At 41.8% G+C, this 21,385-nt stretch overlaps 1 protein-coding gene and 1 long non-coding RNA gene across 16 annotated transcripts in view; one reads left to right on the top strand and one right to left on the bottom strand.

Moving 5' to 3' along the window:
* LOC129039202 (uncharacterized) overlaps nt 1–4,416 on the bottom strand; it is a 30,694-nt gene extending 26,278 nt beyond the window's left edge. The window contains exon 1 of the long non-coding RNA XR_008503287.2: nt 3,997–4,416. This is a non-coding gene — a long non-coding RNA (uncharacterized LOC129039202). The remainder of the gene's footprint in view (nt 1–3,996) is intronic.
* Nucleotides 4,417–4,420: 4 nt separating this feature from the next.
* The window catches only part of SCMH1 (Scm polycomb group protein homolog 1), a 242,035-nt gene continuing 225,070 nt past the window's right edge, over nt 4,421–21,385 (top strand). For 5 of the 15 annotated variants that reach the window (XM_063665581.1, XM_063665567.1, XM_063665564.1 and 2 more), the window contains exons 1-2: nt 4,542–4,643; nt 18,605–18,689. The gene's annotated coding sequence lies outside the window, so the exon portion shown is untranslated. Of the gene's footprint in view, nt 4,644–18,604; nt 18,690–21,385 lie in introns of all 15 variants that reach the window. The other 10 variants (XM_054492603.2, XM_063665548.1, XM_063665544.1 and 7 more) reach the window with 7 other exon arrangements.

Genomic DNA, 21,385 nt, shown 5'->3' on the forward strand with positions numbered 1-21,385 from the left:
CAGTTCCTGGCACATAATAGGAGTTCCACAGATATGTGTGGAATAGAATTGAGGCCTAATCCTTTTCCACATGTTAGCCCTTCAATTATCTGAAGACCCTTCTAAGGCCTTGCCCTACCCCACTCTTCTCCTATTAATAGTTATTTCTTCTGCAGGCTAAATGTTCCCAACTCCTTTCAGCTGCTCCTTATAAAGTCTGATTTCCAGATTCCTTATCTGGTCATTTGCTTCTGGGTCATAATTTATCAACATCCCTCTTTTAAAATATAATGCCTAGGACAAACTCAATAGCCCAAAGTCTGGCCATAGCAGAACAAAGAGAGGGGATTCCAAACTGTGATTCCAATCTACGACATTTTCTTGGCCATTACTGTGTGCCAGGAGGCTCTGCCTACTTTATTTTCTTTTACTCTTCAATAATCTGGTGAGGTAGGTGTCATTTCTTCCATTTTATAGATGAGGATATAAGCCATCTGGTAAGGCACTTTGAGAATAAGTTAAAGTCACAATTCCAGAGCACAAAGCGAACTTGTGATCAACTGATACCTTTAGATCATTCGTACATCAACTGCTGTAGTTATTATTTTTTCCAGTTACCGGCTAGTGACAGGCTTAAGGGCAACTGAGGACAAAGAGAATCAGTACCTTTAGAAGGGTGTGAAACCAAAGCATAGAGAAAAGGCAGGTTGGATTAATGACCACCTTCCTAACAATAACAGCCTTTATCTAGGAGCTCAAACAGAGACTGGAATGTCTTAACCACACAGCTTCCTGGAACTATTTTTACTTTGTATTTTACAAGAGGAGAAAGAGCAGAAGCGTCTTAGATAAACAACAAGGTTTGGGCTCAGCACATGTCTGAATCTGAACAGCCAGTGGGGCTCTGTGGTCACAAGGCAGATAATAAGGAGGTTGCCTCTTTGGTCTATGGCTTGGGTCTGAAAGGGTCCTACTGTGCACATTCATTCTATAAATATAGACTGATCACCAACTGTGTTCCAGGCATGGTGTGAGGTGCTGTGATGTAATGAAGAACAAAGACAGAGTTCCAATCTGTGGAGCTTACAGTCAGGTGAAAGATAAGCATAAATGAAAATGATATGCACAGATCCTAGTAAATGCAATGATGAATGAAGGTGCCAGGCTACAAGGAGAGCAAAAGGAGGGGCATTTAATTTATCCTGGGGTGAGGATGGAAGAGAAGGTATCAGAGGAAGTTCCTGGGGAAGGTAGTCTTAATTGATGCGTAGGACTTAACGTGGTGAAGGCTCTTATGTATTTCAATGCATCCCCCCGACACCCCGCAACACACATACTTTATTTAAGCATCAGAAACCATCTTTCCCATTTCCTTTACCAACTCTTCCACTGGGTCATCAACAACATGAAAAAAAACAAAAACAAAAAACAAAACAAAAACTACTGTTTTTGTCAGTTCTGTCAGTGCCAGAATATCACTCCTTTTTGCTGTAATGTAGTAGAAAAGAGCAGACCTGGGGTTTCCTAGCATACCTCCTTTAAAAAAAAAATTACATCCTGATTAACTTGCCTATTTCTTCCCTCTCCATTGCCTCTATTTCTTGGCTTCCCCACACCTGTAACCCAAAGGTCACAGGGTCTGTCATAGCCCAATTCCACTCTCCAGTTGCCTCTTGGTTTTTAACCCCCCTTATTAAAATCCAAACATTAAACAACTAATAACACCCATGTGTAATTTGTTGTTTAATTGAACAGCACAGAACTGTTAATATGTTATGCTGTGCCCTGGGATATTAAATGGAATAAAAGCAAAGTACTATATTCAAGGAAACTACAGTCTAACTTAAAATACTACAATGGGAAACATTTCACACAGAGATTTTTACCAAGTGACAGTGGAGAGGAGGGAGAAATGAGTTCTTCCTGAGAAGTGTCAGAGAAGTTCTGAGCTGGATCTAAAAAAGAAGCAGGAGGCTGGGTGCGGTGGCTCACACCTGTAATATCCACTTTGGGAGGCCAAGGAGGGTGGATCACGAGGTCAGGAGATTGAGACCATCCTGGCTAACATGGTGAAACCCCGTCTCTACTAAAAATACAAAAAATCAGCTGGGCATGATGGCAGGCGCCTGTAGTCCCAGCTACTCAGGAGGCTGAGGCAGGAGAATGGCGTGAACCCAGGAGACGGAGCTTGCAGTGAGCTGAGATCGCGTCACTGTGTTCCAAACTGGATGACAGAGCAAGACTCCATCTCAAAAAAAAAAAAAAAGCAGGAATCCAAAGGACAATATGCATAATATTTTTATTTATTTATTTTTAGCAGATGTGGAAATATCTCCCTCATGCCAAGCCTTATCTAAGGCTACAGGTGTGAATAAGGTTCCTGATCTCAAGACACTTTCAGCCTAGAAAAGAGGTTTAGAAATATACTCCAATAATGGCAACATATATTGTGCCATGGACAGTTACAGAACAAACTCTTAGGGGAGTTCATAGAGAAAATGTTTAAGCGAACATTTCTCACTGGACATAGCAGGCAGAATTCTAAGGTAGCTTCCTAGATTAACCTTCATGTACACCTTCTGCATAGTCCCTGGGACAGTGGCTATGATGAATTTTACTCCTGTGATTAGGGTATGTGATGTGGCACAGGTGATCTTAAAGTAGAAAGATTATCTAGGTGGGTCTGACCTAATTACAAGTCCTTTAAAAGCTCATAGTGTTCTCTGAGTGGTTGAAGAAGGGAAATCAGAGATATTTAAAGAGTGAGAGGGAGTGACATGAGAGAGGTTCTCTGTTGATGAGATAAAAGGGATCACGTGGCAAGGACCTGAGCATGGTCCCCAACAGAGAGCTGGCAAAACAATGTAGCTGTGGGATCCTAGTCCTACAGGGACATGAATTCTGCCAACAGCCCGAAGGAGCCTGGGGCAGACCTTTCCCCTGTGGAGGTTCTAGACATCTTGATTTCAGCCTATGACACCACGAGCAGAAAACCCAGCCACACCATGCCAGTTTTCCGACCTACACAACTGTGAGTAAATCAATGGGTGTTGCTTTCAGCTGCAAATTTGTGCCAATTTGTTATGCAGGAATAGAAAACTAATATGAGCACTTATAACACTGTGCTCTCATTAGCTATTGACATAATAGTTTCCCCAACTATGGGCTCCTTAGATTTAGGCTCTAATTATCCTTGTAACCTCAGGGCTCTTCATGAGACAGGTACTCCCCAAAACTCCATGGAATGAAAGTTTAAATTAGACAACAGGGATGCAGATCAGAACCTGGATAGATTCTGACCATTTCCATTTCTCAAGAATGGGCAGACGGATACTGAGACCAATACCAGGATACAAGGAGGCGGCCCCCCTTCAGTCCAATGCTCTAAGACCTATTCTAGAGGCAAGGCAAGTAATACCAGGCTCAGCTGCCCCATCTGCTGCTCCAGCCTTGCTTAGGTGGACTTCCCTCCAAGGAGCATTGTTCACAGAAGTATCATTAACAAGACATTCCTGTGTGACCTGAGGATTGCCATGTTCTAAATGATGCCCACACCCACTCCACATCCAGCTCAGCAGAGGTCTCGGGATTTATATTGCACTGTATTTTCAAGCAGCCAAAACAGAAATCAAGACGTCAGTTTCCTAAGCTTCTAAAATGATGTGGTGGTTAAACCAATTGTGTGCCAGGCGCAGTGGCTCACGCCTGTAGTCCCAGCGCTTTGGGAGGCTGAGGCAGGAGGATCACTTGAGCCCAGTAATTTGAGGTTACAGTGAGCTATGATGGCGCCACTGCACTCCGACCTTGGGGACAAAGTGAGGCTCCAGCTCCATCTCTAACAAAACAAAAATAGAATTGTGTAGCCAACATTGCTGGCGGGCCTGGAAGAATGAGCCTGTGCATTGTACCTGGCCCATCACGTGCCCAGTGCGTACTTGTTGAAGGGATCACCGCAGGGAGGACTGAGGACGCTGACACTCACTAGGGCATCCAAGCACTAACTCATCTCTCACCTACCCTCTGGGTGCAGTGCTATCGTGTTGGAGAAGAGGCCCCTGGGTGGCTGTGCGAAGTAACTCGCCCAAGGTCACCACACAGCCAGCCACTAACCCGGCGGGAGTCGCCCGAGGCGAGGCCCACGTCAGCCGGTCTCGGGGGCCCGACCGGTGGCTCCTCCACCAGCCCCACGCGGCCTCAGAGCGGGCTACTGGCGTCCTCGGGATTCGAGCCCGAGTCCTCGGCCTCGTCCCCGCCCTCGCGCCCTCTCAGGCCTCAGTTTACCCATCTACAGGACGCGGACCGGAGAGCTGGTCCGGGCGCCAGCTGGGCCCCCGGACCTGGGTCGGCAGGCCGGCGGGGTAAGGCCGGGCCGGGTCCCCGCGTGCCCTCCCTCCTCCAGCGCGCCGCCCCGCCCCCCGCGCGAGCCAACGGCCAAGGCGCGCGCCACCTCGCGGCGGGAGGCGCGGGTGAGGGGCCGGGGGAGCCCCCGCCCCGCCCCCCGCCTCAGCCGCCGCCGCCAGCTCGGTGGAGCCCCCCGCCGCCCGCCCTCCGCTCTCCCGAGCCGCCCGCCCGCCCCCTTCCCGCGTCTCCGCTCCCTCCTTGCGCAGCGGAAATATGGCGGCGGGAAGGGAGTGAGCCGCCCCGCGCCCCCGCCGCGCCCTCAGGTAAGCGCCTCGCGGCCGCCTCCGCCCGCCTAAGAGCTCGCGCCCTGAGGGGCCGCCTGGGGCCAGAGGGCGGTGGCGGGACCTGCGCAGCTGCTGCGCCCGCCCCCCCGGGCCGGGGTCCGCCTGTCCGTCTGTCTGGCCGGCCTGCCAGTCTGTGGTCCGCGCGGGGCCGGGCCCTCTCTCGGCCGTGTCAGCCCGGCCCCGAGCTCGGAGGCTGGTTCTGCATCTGCGGTCGGGCGGGCGGGGCCCACGGTCAGGTCGCGGCCCTAACGCCGCCAGGACGGCCCGGGAGCCCCGGCACAGGAAACCCAAGGCCGGGGGCCCTTTGGAGGGTCGGCGTGGGGGCAGTCCGTGTGGGTCGCCGTGTCCTGGCCGGCGGGTCCGGGTGGGCCGGGGCAGGCTGGCTGGGGGACGAGGGCCGGGCGACGGCGCGATCCCGTCTGCGCGGGTCAGACGGTCCCCTCCGGCGCCAGAGGTGGGAATGCCTGTGATTCTGGCCTGCCGGGTCCCGGTTCGGGGAAGGCAGGGACAGAGGTCGGCGGGGCGGCGTGGCCCCCACCGAGAGCTGGGGCGCCTAGGGCCCGGAGCTGTCAGCAGCGTCCTGGGGGCTGGGCCCCGGCCGGGCGACTCATGTGTGCCGCCTGCCCCGGTGCCCCGCCGGAAACCGGCAGGGAGAGCGGCCCCGCACCGAAGTGAGCCACAGCGGCCCTGGGGGCCAGACACGTGGGCACAGCTGTGTGCCAGCCCGAGAGCATCGAAAGTGGTTTCCAGACGATGGGTGAACCCCGGAATATCTCCTGACTGGAAGGGAATTTAAAAGTCATCTAGGGGGCGTTTTCTCTCATCCCATGCCAAAGTGTCTTTGAAAATCCCCAAATCCCCCCGATAATTTGACGAACCCGTTTGGAACCTCTTCCAGTGATCCGAAGCGAATCTCTTTAAAGGAAACCCATTCTGTTGCTGGACAGATTTGGTTATAAGTTGAAAGAAACAGCTGGCTCCCATCCTTCCTAGTTCTTTTCCCTTATGGGCAGCTGTTAAGATATCTGAAGTTAGTAATCATGTCCCCTGAGTCTTCACTTCCACTTTCTTCAGTTGTCTCTCATCTGCTGTGGTTCTCTAAACTGTCCTCTGGATGAGCTTATCCCCTTAAAGGAGAGTTTCTTAAAAGTGATCCTGGAGACAAAACCTAGTAAGTTTCTCTAAGAAACAGCCCCAAGGATTGACCTGCTTAAATCAAAAGTACTCTAGATTCCCTTCCTCATTTCTGTACTGTATTTTGAACTTAAAAAAAAAAAAAAAAACATTTAGTAGTGTTTGTTCAAACAAACTAAAAGACATTTTGTGGAAATTTGGGGGTTTCCTTCCTTTTAAAAAATGTCTATAAACACTTTATCAAATGTTGCTAACTAATGTACATCAGAATGTTTTGTTAAAGTGTAATGTGCCATGCAAATAGAATAGCTCTTTTTTTTTTTTAAACTCTGAAAAGGACTGAGACCTAGTTTAGTGCCAAACTGCAATTTTAATATTTGGTTGCAGAGGGAAATGCTTTATTACATTGAACTCTTTGCTCTATTTCTAACTGCCAGCAGAAGGCCCAAAATTACTATAAAAAAGAACACTTTTTGTTGCTTACTTACCAACCTCCTAAACTCTTGCCTAAGCAACTCCGCAAGTTAGTAATGTTTTAAGCCCAGTAGAGATGAGATGGCCTTGTAGATAAAAGGCCAAGCTCTTACATCTGGGATCCTGTTTAAGTACTAAGCAAAGTTTCACTGTTTTTACAACTTAGACAAGCACATACCAGCAGTCAGAATTGGTTCTTTATTTTTGTTCTTATGCCTTCATTTTTTAAATTGGTCAATAGTTTTGAACTTTGTAGCACATATGTCAAATTTTGATTTTTGGTATGTTTGTGCAAATGTTGTTCCCTTTTATGTAAGTTGGGTAAACATTTGCGTAGCACCATTCTCAGTGGAACTATACAGATCCAGAGGAAAGGCCTTGATTCCTTCCTTGCAAAGGACTTGGAGTGAAAGGTAGAGGATACTTAACTGTGAGAAAGAATTGATGTGAATATCCCACTGAAAATTTAAACTTAGGGCTGGATGCAGGGGCTCATGCCTATAATCCCAGCACTTTGGGAAGCTGAGGCAGGCAACTCTTTGAGGCCAGGAGTTCTGGACCAGCCTGGGCTATGTAGCAAGACCCTGTCTCTACAAAAAATAAAAATAAAAATATAGCTGGGCATGATGGTGCATGTCTGTAGTCTCAGCTACTCAGGAGGCTGAGGCAGGAGGACCGTTTGAGTCAAGGAGTTTGAGGCTTCAGTGAGCCATGATCACGCCATAGCAAGTGACAGAATGAGACCCCATCTTTTAAAAAAGAAAAGAAAATTTAAACTTGGTATGTTCTAACCTTCACTGTACACTTATGTACCTACTATGGGTCAAGCACTATGCTATGTACTGTGCTCAGCTGGGTTTACAAAGATTTCCAATCTTGTGGAGCTGGTAAATTAGATGCTTAAATAGATTATCTCAGAATAAAAATGAGAACTACGCATAGCTGAGATATACAAGGTGAGAGTAAAGGTTGCCCAAAGGTGAGGGCACTTAGACTAGCCTAGGAGTTAAAGGAAGGCTTTGGGAAGAGATGATATCTGACCCAAATCTTAAATGGTAGGTAGGAGTAAGTGAGACAAACATGAGCAGAAAGTGTCCTTCAAACAGAGAAAAAGCTTGAGCAAAGGCATCAATGTGAGAAAAGGAATGGCTTGTGTAGAGAACCACAAACAGTTTGGGACTGCTAGGAATATAACAATAAGTGATAAGTTGTAAGGCTGGAAATACAGTCAGAGGCCATGTCGTGATGGACCTTGTATGCATAAGTATCCTAAAATCAATTCAGTAGGTGGTTTTTTAAATTTTTATTTAATCACTGGAAGGTGTCTATCAGACATGGTTGAAGTAACATTTTTAAAATGTGGTCATAGGGATGAAGAGAAAGAAATGAATCTGAGAAAATGTATAAGGTTTTAATGATTGATTGTATGTGCAGGTGAGAGGGTGAGGAGTCCTGTGTGATGCTCAGGTTTTTGCCTTGGATGACTAAGGATATGTTGGTAATTTTAACTGAGACAGGAAACAATTGATGATGAGTTCAATTCTGGACTTGAAAATTTTCAATTTCTTGAGTTAGATCAGTGAGCAAATATAGCGGAAGTAAGCTGAGAAAAAAAAGAGGTGTGGTCAGAAAGTGGAATATCGGAGTTAAGTTGTCTGATATTGGGACTGTTCTAGGTGACAGCGAGGTCTCTGTGTATGGGTAGCTAAAATACAGCAGAGGCGAAGGTCAGTAAAGCTGAGTATGACAAGGAATTGCGAGGCTAGTGTATTGAATGAGTCATCTGTGTGGAGAGTGAAGTGATTGAGGATGATGGGATGTGGGGAAGAGAGAAAGATGTGACCCAGGTGCAGTAAAGATAGGGGATTAATCAGGAGGGTGGTAGATGACAGATGAGGAGGTGGGGTAGAGAGTGATATAGCCAGATGGTGCAAACCTTGAAGGAGGAGGGATTTTTAAACACAAGAGTGAAAAGGTAATAGTTTTTTTACTTTTCCTGCCTGGAAGCGGAATTCTGATCTCTTTATCTTTATTCAGGACTCATATTAATCATTCTGTTTGCTCAGAAGAGTCTGTTCTTAGTCTTGGAAAGTGGGAGGGCACATACCTCATATTGAATCCTTTCTGCTAATACTTAATGACAAAGGGCAGTGGAGATTTTTTCCTCTGATGATCATTAGTGGCTAGGTAGGGAACAATCAGATAAAGCAGTGAGGATATACCCATGGTTTTCTAGACAGAGTATACTGGAAAGAGCCTAGGCTTTGGAGGTAGAAACACTAAAATTCAGATCTAGACTCTGTCACTTACTAGCTTTATGACTGTAAACAAATTATTTAGCCTCTGTGAGCTTCAGTGTCCTTATCTGTAAAAAATTTATACTTCATAGGATATCACAAATATTACATGAAAAATATATACATACATACCATACACATAAAATCACAAGCGATTGGTGATTCATAGATACAAAGTAAATATTAGTTCCTTTCTTCCTTCCTTTAAGGGGCTTATGCTCTACTAGCTGAAATGAACCTTTTACATGCTTACCTAAATTATAAAATAGAACATAGTGAGTACTCTAAGGGAGGTAGTAGCAAAGTGATAAAGCAGTTCAGAGGAGGGAGCTGTCATTTCTAAACATTTGGAAACAAGGTTGGGCTTCATTTCAAAATGAATTTTACTTGGGCCATGAACAAATTTCAATAGTAAATAATTTAGGTAGATATATAAAATAGGGAAAGCATAGGCTATGGTATCTTTGTTAAAAATAGCTACCACAGGTTTGAGTATTGTATTTGTAAAAGTTAATAGTAGGAAATATGGCTAGAGAGATGGGCTGGGGCCTTGGTATTAAAGATCCAAAACTGTGATGCAGTTTGGAGTTGATTCTGGATACATTAGGGAGCCATACATTGAATGTCCTCTTTCTCTACCTCAGTTTACTGTCTGTAAAATGTATAGGCATCAATTCAGAAACTTCAAATTTTTGTTTGCAATAAACCAAATAAGAAATTCCACACTTGAAAATAAGTTCCTGTGTAGGCCAATTTTAGGTTAAAAAAATCTAAGATTTGTTTTGTAGTTGTAGGTTAATCTTTGCAGTAATCTTATTTGATTGATAGGCTTAGTGAGATTAAGAAACATACAAGATCTCACTGGTAGAAAGTGACCAAAGAAGCTCTAATTTCAAATTCTGTCTTTTTCATTCCTCCATACTGATTAAGATTTTAAAGGAAACCTGAGTTCCTCAATGTCACTAAAAATTAACCGCACAACCCCCGGCAGATCACTTTTACTTTGTCGTTTATAAAATGAAAGAAGATGTAGCTGTAAGGTTTAACTAAGATAAAGTGCAAAGTACTTTACATAATGTTGGTCACTTATCAGGCACTCAAATGTTGGGTCTTTCTCTCCCCATCTGTGAATGAGGGAATTTAACCACAGCATTCCAAGACCTTAGTGTTAACTGTCTAGCCACCAGTAAACTGCTAGAACTAATTACATTTGGCTTTCTGTATCCATGGGTTCTGCATCTGTGTATTCAACCAATTATGGATTGAAAATATGGAAAAAAAGGGATGGTTGCATCTGTACTGAACATGTACAGACTTTTTTCTTGTCATTATTCCCTAAACAATAGTATAACAACTATTTACATAGCACTTGTATTGTGTTAGGTTTTATAAATAATCTAGAGATGTTAAAATATATAGGAGGATGTGTGTAGATCATAGGCAAATATGATTTTATGTAGGGACCCGATCATCCCTGGAATTTGGTATCCAAAGGGCAGAGGGGGGCCCTGAAACCTTTTGATAACCTTATAGCCAGATAAATCCAGCAAGACTTATCACCTGTTGTCTTTGTCCCAGAATCAAATGGTCTGTCTTCCGTACTGTTATTCTTGTTCTGACCTGGCTTCCTTTTACTCTCTTCCAGCCCTGCTTTTTTGCTCCTTCCACTTGTTCTCTCAAACTCCTGTTTCCTACATTGTTAACCATTTTATTGGATGTCTTTTTGTGTGTCCTGTCCTTAAGTGGAAGCCAGGCTCTCTCTTGAGTCATGGAGAACATACTACTTCCTCTGTAGCTCTTTTAAATGGATGCAGCACATTCTCCTGCTCCCCTCCCATCCCAAAGAAGAGAGGTGAAGATAACTGTATTTTTTTACTCTCCACTATATCTGGACCATTACTTCTTCATCTTCTTAAAACCCCTGTGCTCTTTGGCTATACACACCCTTGGTTTCTGATATAATATATTCTTATGCAATATCTGTTAAGATGAAAATGCACATAAACTACAATCTAGCAATTCCACTCCTAGGTATATACCCTTTGGAAACTCTCCAATGTATGCATAAAGGGATGTTCAAAAATATTCATGCAACATTGCTACAGCAAAAAATTTGAACTAGTCTAAATGCCTGTCAGTAAAAGAATGAAAATATTGTGGTATATTTACTTAATAGAATTCCATACAATAGTGAAATGAGTGAACTAGATCTATATAGTAACATGAGCAAATCTCACAAATAACAGGTTGAATGAAAAAGGCGAATTGCAGAACACATTTATATAAAGCTTGACATGCATGTATTATTTAGGGAGGCATACTTATGTAATAAAGAAATACATGGTAATTATAAATACCAAATTAAGGATAGTAGGTATCTCCAAAGGGTAAGTTGGGGAGAAAAGACCAAGAATAATGCGAAGAAGGGCACACAAAGAGCTTAAATTGAATAACTATTTTTCAACTGAGTTGTGGATATATAGGTATCTATTAATTATTCTTTATGCCTTTTTATATATCTGAACTTTTCTTTTTTTTTTTTTTTTTTTGACGGAGTCTCGTTCTGACTCCCAGGCTGGAGTGCAGTGGCGCGATCTCGGCTCACTGCAACCTCCACCTCCTGGGTTCAAGAGATTCTCCTGCCTCAGCCTCCTGAGTAGCTGGGATTACAGACATGTGCCACCACGCCTGGCTAAATTTTGTATTTTTAGTAGAGACGGGGTTTCACCATGTTGGTCAGGCTGGTTTCAAACTCCTGACTATGTGATCTGCCTCGGCCTCCCAAATGTATGTATATTTTTAAAGAATAAATAGCATTCCACTCTTGTTACGAGCATAACACAGGGAGGGAGGGGACAGCAGAAGTATAAAGAAATATTAATATTAGGGTGAATCATAAAATTTTTTACTCACCACTAATATTAGAGTGAATCATAAAATTTCTGTTTTTGTAGGTCTGAAATGATTTAATATAGGCAGATTCAAGTGGCCTATTCAATCTAATGTAACTAATGTTCTGGTTGAAATATATTCAAAATACACTGGGCACGGTAACTCACACCTGTAATTCCAGCACTTTGGGAAGCCAAGGTGGTCAAATCTCTTGAGCCCAGGAGTTTGAGACCAGCCTGGGCAACTTGGTGAAACCCTGTATCTGCAAAAAATACAAAAATAAGCTTGGCATGGTGGAAACATATTCAAAGTACTATGGGAACACTAGGGCAGGAACAACTGATGGCCAAGGCAGAAGGAGGGAAGTGACATTTGGAAAGGTTCCAGAGAGAGAGAATGACTTTTGAACTGAATCTTTTTTATTGTTTAAGTTTTTTTAAGAGACAGAGTTTTGCCGGATGCGGTGGCTCACTCCTGTAATCCCAGCATTTTGGGAGGCTGAGGTGGGCTGATCATGAGGTCGGGAGATCGAGACCATCCTGGTTAACACGGTGAAACCCTGTCTCTACTAAAAATACAAAAAATTAGCCAGGCATGGTGGCGGGTGCCTGTAGCCCCAGCTACTCTGGAGTCTGAGGCAGGAGAATGGCGTGAACCTGGGAGGCGGAGCTTGCAGTGAGCACAGATTGTGCCACTGCACTCCAACCTGGATGACAGAGCGAGACTGCGTCTCAAAAAAAAAAAAAAAAAAAAGAGGCATAGTTGCTCCGTTGCCCAGGCTGGAGTGCAGTATTGGGATCATAGCTAAAGTAATCCTCCTGCCTCAACCTTCCAAGTAGCTAGGATTACAGGTATGTGCTCATGCCCAGATAATTTTTTAAAACTTTTCAAAATTGGGAATGATTGTATGTGGAATTATTTTAAAGAGCAGAAAGAAAAAAAATAGGGGTCTTGCTATGTTGTCAGGCTGCTCTCAAACTCCTAGCCTGAAGTAATCCTCCCACCTCGGCCTTCCAAAGTGCTGAAATTATAGGCGTGAGCCATCGTGCCTGGCCCTAAACTGAATCTTAAAGATTGAGAAGGAATTCACCAGATAGAGGGTGAGGAGATGAAAGAAGCCCTTCCAGATAGGAAGAGGTAAAGACCCCTTTCAGTGGGTGGAATCTGCCAGGTGGAATATGTGGAGGTTAAAGAAACACAGTAGAGGAAGAGACTAAGGAACAATAACAACACATACCTTTATAGTACTTACTAAACAAGCACAAAGTTAAGTAACCTGTGAAAGATCACAGGGATAGCAAGTGGTAGAGCCTGGATTTGGACTCTGGCAGTCTGAATCTACAGTCTGTGCTCTTGTCCAGTAAGCTATATTCTGAATCACTATACCATAAGCATAATCAGGAGAAAGTGATGTTTTGGATGCCAAGAGAACAACGGTAAGTTTCAAAAAGAAAGGAATAGGTCAGCAGTGTGAAAGGCCCTAAAGACATGGAATGGGAATCCCAAAAAGAGAAGATCATTGGATATTTAAAAAGAAATCATTTTGCTCTAAGTTACAGTAAGGAATCCCGGGATGATAGAGATATGGATATCTCAGAATACTAGTGATTCAGTCTATCAGTTCTGTGGACCAGTGATTATAATTTCATTTAATTATGAAGAAGATATAATCAGGGACTATTAAAAATAGATCATCTCCATATTTAAGTACTTGATATATTAACATGATCGAAAGACTTTTGATCTTCTGCTATCTATAGTCGTAGTACTCTTAGGTAACTATGATTGATAGTGACAATTTTGTTTATTCTTCTATACTTTCTGGTTTTGATAAAGATAAAACTTAGCTTGCTAGTTTAGTGGACTTTTCAGAATGGGATGATATTCTAAAGAACAGTAGTAGTTCAATCCCAAATATTTCATAGACAAGAAGGTGAAAGAGACCTTATAAGCTGCATGGTATGTGGAAAGAGTTATATGGCTTGGTGATTAAGAGTCCTGATTCAAGTCCCAGTTTGCCACTCACTGGCTCTGTGATTTAGGCAAGGAGTTGCTGTGAATGATTTCTAAGATCTCTTCTAACTCTCAAGTTCTGTAACTATTAGGTCATTTATTCAGTAAAGAAACTGAGGCCTAAAGAAGGGACTTGTTTGTCGAGGGTCAAAAACTGGAATCTGGTTCTCTTGACTCTTGGTCCTAGATATCTGATGGAAGAATCATCAAATATTTGAGGGGCTGCCACATAGCAGACATGTATTAGGTGCTTGAAAAAACAAAAGGCATGTGAAATTGTTTCAGAATTCATTTATCCAATTTGTGAAAGTAACAATCAGCATCTTCTGTGTTTGTTTGTTTATACATATGTTGCCTTATTCCAAAATATATTTAAAGCAGACCTACTCTATATAATGTACTGTACTAAAAAAGGGAATAACCTTTTTTGAGTATCTGTCAGATATGTTGAAACATATAAACACGTTATTTTTACCCACCTGCATATAGGTAGTATCACCTCTATTTTATACATGAAGAAACTGAGACTCAGAGATAGCTGGCCAAGTTTATGCCGTTTATAAGTAATAGGACTTGGTTTCAAGCCCAGACCAGCCTGACTTCAACCCCAGTCCTCTTTTCATTTCACCATATATGTGCCCCACAGCAGTGTTAAGTAATTCCGAGACTTTATCAGCACAGGAGGCAAGGTTTACTTGCAGGAATTGACACGTATATTTTTAGTCTGAATATATCTTCTATCTCACCAAACAATGTAGGCAAACAAAAGATCCCTGGATAGAAGAATGAAATGGTTTAGCAAATCAAAGTCATATTTATTTTTTAATTTGAGCAGATATATGACTAGATTCCTTGTTAGGATCAGTGCTCATATTTTAATAAATTATAACATTTCTATACCCCTTCAACCTTTGGTTTGCATCCATTTCCTGCTTTTCAACCTTTACCAGCTACGTACTAAGGATAAAAAGGTGAGAATAAGATAGGGTTTCCTCCCTCAGTGGGTTTTACTATTTAGGTGACAGATATAATAACTTTACCTAAGTTCTCTTCCTCCCCAAAAGCCATAACCTGAGTCTAATCATGAGAAAACATCAGATAATCCCAACTGAGGTACATTTTATAAAATTTCTTTCTTTTTTTTTTTTTTGAGACAGTCTCGCACTGTCACCCCGGCTGGTGTGCAGTGTATGTGATCTTGGCTCGCTGTAACCTCCACCTCCCCGGGTTCAAGCGATTCTCCTGCCTCAGCCTCCTGAGTAGCTAAGATTACAGGTGCCTACCACCACACCTGGCTAATTTTTTGTATTTTTAGTAGAGACCAAGTTTCACTATGTTGGCCGGGCTGTTCTTGAACTCCTGACCTCGTGATCTGCCTGCCTCTGCCTCCCAAAGTGCTGAGATTACAGGCGTGAGCCACCACACCTGGCCTATAAAATTTCTAATATTCCACAAAACTGTTAAAGTCATCAAACAAGGAACGTCTGAGAAAGTGTCAGCCAAGAAGAGGCTAAGAAGACATAATGACTAAATATAATGTAGCATAGTATACTGGATGGGGTCCTGTCATAGAAAAGTAATCTCAGGTAAAAATTAAGGAAGTCTGAATAAAGTGTGGACTTTAGTTAATAAGGTATCAATGTTGGTTCATGAATTGTAACAAATATGCCATACTAATATAAAATGTTAGTAGTAGGGGAAATAGTACAGGGTATATGGGAACTATCTGCAGTTTTTCTGTAAATCTAAAACTGTTCTAATAGAAAAAGTCCCTACAAAGGGCATGAACTCATCCTTTTTCATGGCTACATAGTATTCCATGGTGTATATGTGCCACATTTTCTTAATCTAGTCTATCATTGATGGACATTTGGGTTGGTTCCAAGTCTTTGCTATTGTGAATAGTGCCACATTGCCAATCTTATATGTGACTTCTATCACAGTGCATGGCATATAATGCATTCATTAAAAAGTTAAATGAATTAATGAATCTTTTTTTTTTTTTTTGTTAAGGGGTTGGAGTTTTGCTCTTGTTGCCTAGGCTGGAGTGCAATGGCACAATCTTGGCTCACTGCAACCTCCACCCCCTGGGTTTAAGCGATTCTCCTGCCTCAGCCTCCCAAGTAGCTGGGATTGCAGGCATGTGCCATCATGCCTGGCTAGTTTTTGTATATTTAGTAGAGATAGGGTTTCACCGTGTTGGTCAGGCTGGTTTCGAACTCCTGACCTCAGGTGATCCACCCACCTTGGCCTCCGAATGAATGAATCTTAACTGCCACCAACCTGGTCCAAGCTTCTGTCATCTCTCTTCTGAATTACTGCAGTTGCATCCGAACACTTTGCCTACAACTGCTCTGGGTCCCCTTTAATCATTTTCCACGTTGCTTTCAGGGTTAAATATTTAAAATTTTAAGTCTGATAATTATACTATTCTCCCTACATTCCTTTCTTTTTTTTTCCCCCTGAGTCAGGATCTTGCTCTGTCACCCAGGCTTGAGTGCAGTGATGTGATCACGGCTCACTGCAGCTTCCTGAGTACCTGGAACCACAGGTGCGCACCACCACACCCAGCTAATTTTTTTTTTTTATTTTGTAGAAATGGGGTCTCACCATGTTGCCAGGGCTGGTCGTGAACTCCTAGGCTTAAGTGATGCTCCCACCTCAGCCTCCCAAACTGCTAGGATTACAGGCGTGAGCCACCGTGCTTGGCTCCTTACCTTCTTTATATGCTTCCTGCTGGTCTTAATGTAGCTTATAGAATGTTTTCTTTAATTATTTTTTAAATTGTGGTAAAATATATGTAACATAAAATTTACCATTTCAACCATTTTTAACAGTACTAAGTATAGTCACATTGCTGCACAACCATCATCACCATCCATCTCCAGAACTTGTTTCATTTTGTTAAGCGAAACTCTATCCATTAAACAATAATTATACATTGTGGAGTCCCAATAAGTAAGCAGCAACGAGGAAGGACCCACAGGTAGGGGAGAACAATGAACAATTGTTCTGAGAGACGACTAATTACAAACAACCCCTGGCACAACTACCTTGTCCTCATAGCCCCCTCCAGCATGACCCTGTAAAACTTCCCTCCAGTCCTTGCCTCTTCGTAGACAGCCCCTTCTCTGCTGTGCTGCCTATTGCACCTTTGCAACATATTTTCATACTTTCTCTCATAAATCTGCCTTCTTTTTTTTTTTTTTTTTTTGTTTTGTTTTTGAGACAGAGTCTTGCACTGTCGACCGGGCAGGAGCGCAATGGTGCAATCTCAGCTCACCAGCTCACTGCAACCTCCGCCTCCAGGGTTCACATGATTCTCCTGCCTCAGCCTCCCGAGTAGCTGGGATTACAGGTGCACACCATCATGCTCGGCTAATTTTTTGTATTTTTAGTAGAGACGGGGTTTCACTATGTTGGCCAGACTGGTCTCGACCTGACCTCATGATCTGCCTGTCTCGGCTTCCCAAAGTGCTAGGATTACAGACATGAGCCACTGCGCCCAGCCAAATCTGCCTTTCTTTACCTATAACTGTCTTGGTAAATTTCTTTACCACTTGTGACATAGGCCCCAGCTAGTTGCACCCATGGCATACATTCCTCCCTCCCTCCAGCTCATGGCAACACCATTCTACTTTATGTCTCTATGAGTTTGACTGTAATACTCCATGCACCTCATATGAGTGGAATCATACAATGTTTTACCTCTTGTCACTGGCTTATATCACTCAGCATGTCTTCAAGGTTCATCTGTGTTGTAGCCTGTGTCAGAATTTCCTTTCTTTTAAAATTAAAGGCTCAATAATATAATTTTTACATTAAATTTAAACAAAGTGACTATGGAAGGGCAGTTGTGTAATGCTCTATGAGGAGGTGATTTTTTAGCTTAGAAAGAATAAACCAAAAGTCAGAGGCAGACACTCCCAGGCACAGCAAATAGCATGTGCCAAGTCTCAGAGACAGGAAAGACCCTCATATATTCAAGAATCAAAAAGGGAGCCAATGTGACTGGAACTTAGCTAGGAGATTATGGCACCATATGAGGCTCAGAAGGTAGGCTCCATGTCATGTAGACCACAAGGGAAAATGTCATTTGTATATCAGTGCAATGGAAAGCCACTGAAGGATTTTAAATCAGCAGAGCTAACATGATCCATGGTGAGAGTGTTGGTGGGGGATGGGGATGCAGAGCTATCTGCTTTCTATGCACCACCCTTTCTGTTCTGTGGACTAGTCATGGCCCATCCCACCTCAGGGTTTTTTCTTATGATTGTTCCCTCTGTCTAGAATGCTCTCTCCCCTTCCTTGTCTATTCATTGTTTAGATTTCAACGGAGGCATAGCTTCCTTAGGGAATCCTTCCTTGATCTCCCAGAATCTATTCAAAATAATCTCCATGTTGCACATTTCATAGTACCTTGTGACTTTGCTTTGTAGTACTTAAAATAGTTTTTTAAATGAAACCATATTTGTATTTTTTGGTTGATTAATATATGTCAGAATAGCAGGGACCATGTCTTCTGTTCAATATTGTATCCCGAGCACCTAGTATTTAAGTAGATATTTCAGTATAATAAATAATATTAATATTTGTTGACTAAATGAATTTGGGTCTGGACCTTGATGGCTTAATGTCTTTCTAAAAATCTACTTCCATATCTAAGCCTTTCTTGACTACTTTCGCCTTTTTCTGTGAACTTAAAAGTCTTTATTCATTGTTTGCCAGATGCTAAACATTTACAAAAGTAATCCTTATGTCATCTGAAATTTTCTATTTTTTTCATATTGCTTATGCTTTATATTTGCTAGTTGGTCTTTTCCCTCTAAAATGCCACTAGAGTTATTTTTCTAACTTTCTAAGTTACAAATCTCATCATTTGCGGAAATTCTAGGGCATTTATCATCCCTTAAATGATATGTGGTGAAAGGGCAGTTTTATTTTCTGTTTGTCTCAGACTAATAATTTTATAAGTGTAATAAAAGTGAATTACTAGAAAGATGAAATTTTTGAAAAGATGAAGTATAAACCTCAAAATCTTACAAGATTTAATGACATAAAATTATTCTGTTAAATTGCTGTAGGAAATTTCCAAGTATTTACTCTAAATTCTGTACTTTTTGCAAACAGGTAACAAACATTTTGCTGATGAAGACCACACATTGAATAGTAGCACCACTTAAGATTTCTGTGCAGGGATACCAGGAGGTTCAAGGTGAGGCAGGGTGGACTCTGCGTCCTTGCTCCCCTTTCACCAGATAAGCTGTGTCTTTATTATTGTTATGTTTTACCTAACAATTTGTTTGAAGATGGTTCTTTGACCAAAAAAGGCTTAAAAACCGCTAGTCTGCCTGGCATTTTAGAATGGCATTTAAAATTCTTCATCATCTGATTGCAGCCCAGTTTTCTAGTTCAGTCACTGCTTCTTGCCATAGATCCTATTCTTGAACCACCTGTCATTTTCCATAGGCCGTCATACAAGCCCTTTCACTACTTATTACTTTTCCACTTTCCTTTGCTTAGAATTAACTAAACTTTCCTCTGTGGGATACGATGCATTCTCCAAGTTCTAATTGAAAAGTCACCTCCTGTGTGAAGCCTCTTCAATTCCTTTGGATGGAATTGGTCACTACTTTTAACATACCTATGGTAACTACATACTACATTCTGTTAATCGTTAATGTATTTGCTTGTCTTTCTCATATAACATGGTTCTAGTCCTGTCTGTCTTTATATACCCTAGCCCAGGGACTGACACATAGTCAATAAATGTTGATTGGATAAATTGGGAAAGTCATCAATATTTGTACATATCTCAGATATAAAAATAGAAGCTTTGTATTTGGTTTCAGGCTAACTATATGACTGCGTCCTTGCTCACTTCTCCCCACTTTGGGGACCTATCCCTGGATATTGAGTATGACATATATACTAAGAGTTGAAATATGTGTCTTAGATAATGCAAATAATGAAACCTCCTACCCAGGTTCTCGTGTGAACTTGCATTAAAGCTCTGTGTGTGTTGGGAGGTGCACAGAGAAAGTTAAAAGTGGGTTATTAATGAAATTGTTTTGATTGAAGTTCGGAATCTGATCCTTTAAATAGCACCCTTGTTTTGTTTTATTTTAATTGAATTTGTCTGTTCTTTCAGTTTTGTGAGTGACCTTTCAGTAATCTCTTATTGCCAAGAGAAGCTGTTTGCCCTCTGGAAAAAGTATAAGATTTAGGGTCACATGACCAAGATATTCTAATCCTAAATCCAGTGATTACTAGCTGTGTGACCTTTATAAGTCATATAAACTCTCTAAATCTTTTTTTCTTCATTTGTAATAAAGGAACAACTGACATTTGTCCTATGTACCCTGCAGAATTGTGAGGGCCAAATGAAGTGGAGGGTATGAAAGTGCAGGTAAACCCCAGAAACAACAAATGCGGGTAAACCCTACAACAGAACTTGTACTATTTACGACCAGCTCTATGACTTCACACCAGTTAAATTATTTGTACCTCAGTTTATTCACTTATAAAATGAGAATATTAATACCTGTATCATTGGGTTTATTGTGAGAATTAAGTTATTTATTAAAAAGTGTCTAGTAGATTGACCTGAGTGTTTGATTATCAGTCAATTTACCTTTGCCTTAGCATCACACCCTTTTCTAGCTTCCACCCTGAATTAGGGTTTAATAGTAATAATTATAAGAAATGATAGTAATTGGAGATTATTTACTAAACACTAATGTATGCTTAACTCTATGCTAGTTGCTATAAGGAAAATGGAGATACAATAATCACTAATCCCTTACATTTCATTTCAACTATTCAGTATTTAGCACTCACCATGTGTTAGATATAGGGGATAAAGAAATAAACATGAAGCAGCATTACCCTTCAAGGCTCATAATCTAGTAGAGGAATCAGACACAAATAAATTATAATACAGTATAGCACAATAATATAAATGTATACACTTCATGGAAGAGATAATGATTTTGTCTGAGAGTATGAGGAAAGCTTCTATTCTATGCAAATTAGGTTTTAAAGGATGAGTAGACATTTTTTAGGTAGACTGAGGAGGTGAAAGAGGGGGCGATCCAGATGGAAGGAATCAGCATATGCAGTGTTTGGAACTGTATAAATCGTTTATTACTGCTGTGTATTAAGATTAAGAAGAGCTGACTAGAGGTGAGGCTAGAGGGTAGGCAAGGGCTGGATCATCCGAGGATGATTTTTGTACCATCCTGAGGAGTTTAAATGTCATTCTGTGGGCAAGAGGAGTCAGTGAAGAGTTTTGAGCAGAAAACAAAGACTATCCCTTGGGTGTTGTAGGAAAACCACTTTGATAGCCTTGCAAATGACACAGCAGGGAGCTTTATAGATTACCCAAATGTTTGCAGGTTATTATCTGATTCTCACAACAGGTCTTTGAAAGTTGGCAAGGCAGGAATTAATCCCATCTAATATATGATATATGAACCACTGAGAATTAAAGATGGCACTGGAAATTAGCTGGCATCATATACAATCAGTACTTATTGAGCAAGGATTAAACCTAGGCCTTTTCCAAATCTAGTTTTATTTTTACGATACATTGAAAGATACAGTCCCTGCCCTAAATGAAATTTAAAACTTGTTAGGGATGATTGAGGGATAATTTTCCTTTAAAAAAAAAAAAGATAAAATCAGGACTCTCACACAAATATAGAATGAACAAAATTTTAACTCATTAATCCATGTGGGAAACAGAAAGATAGTACAAAGATGGCTCAGAGAGGACCCAAAGTACCACATATTTATTGTCAGGGAATGCTGAACTTAATTCACCAATGGTGACAAAACTCATCAATACCCATAGGACAGTTATCAATTGCATTACCTGGGCACAGTTTGCATTTCAGTGGACAGGAATTA

Source organism: Pongo pygmaeus, chromosome 1 (genome assembly GCF_028885625.2).
Source record: "Pongo pygmaeus isolate AG05252 chromosome 1, NHGRI_mPonPyg2-v2.0_pri, whole genome shotgun sequence".
Taxonomy (NCBI): domain Eukaryota; kingdom Metazoa; phylum Chordata; class Mammalia; order Primates; family Hominidae; genus Pongo; species Pongo pygmaeus.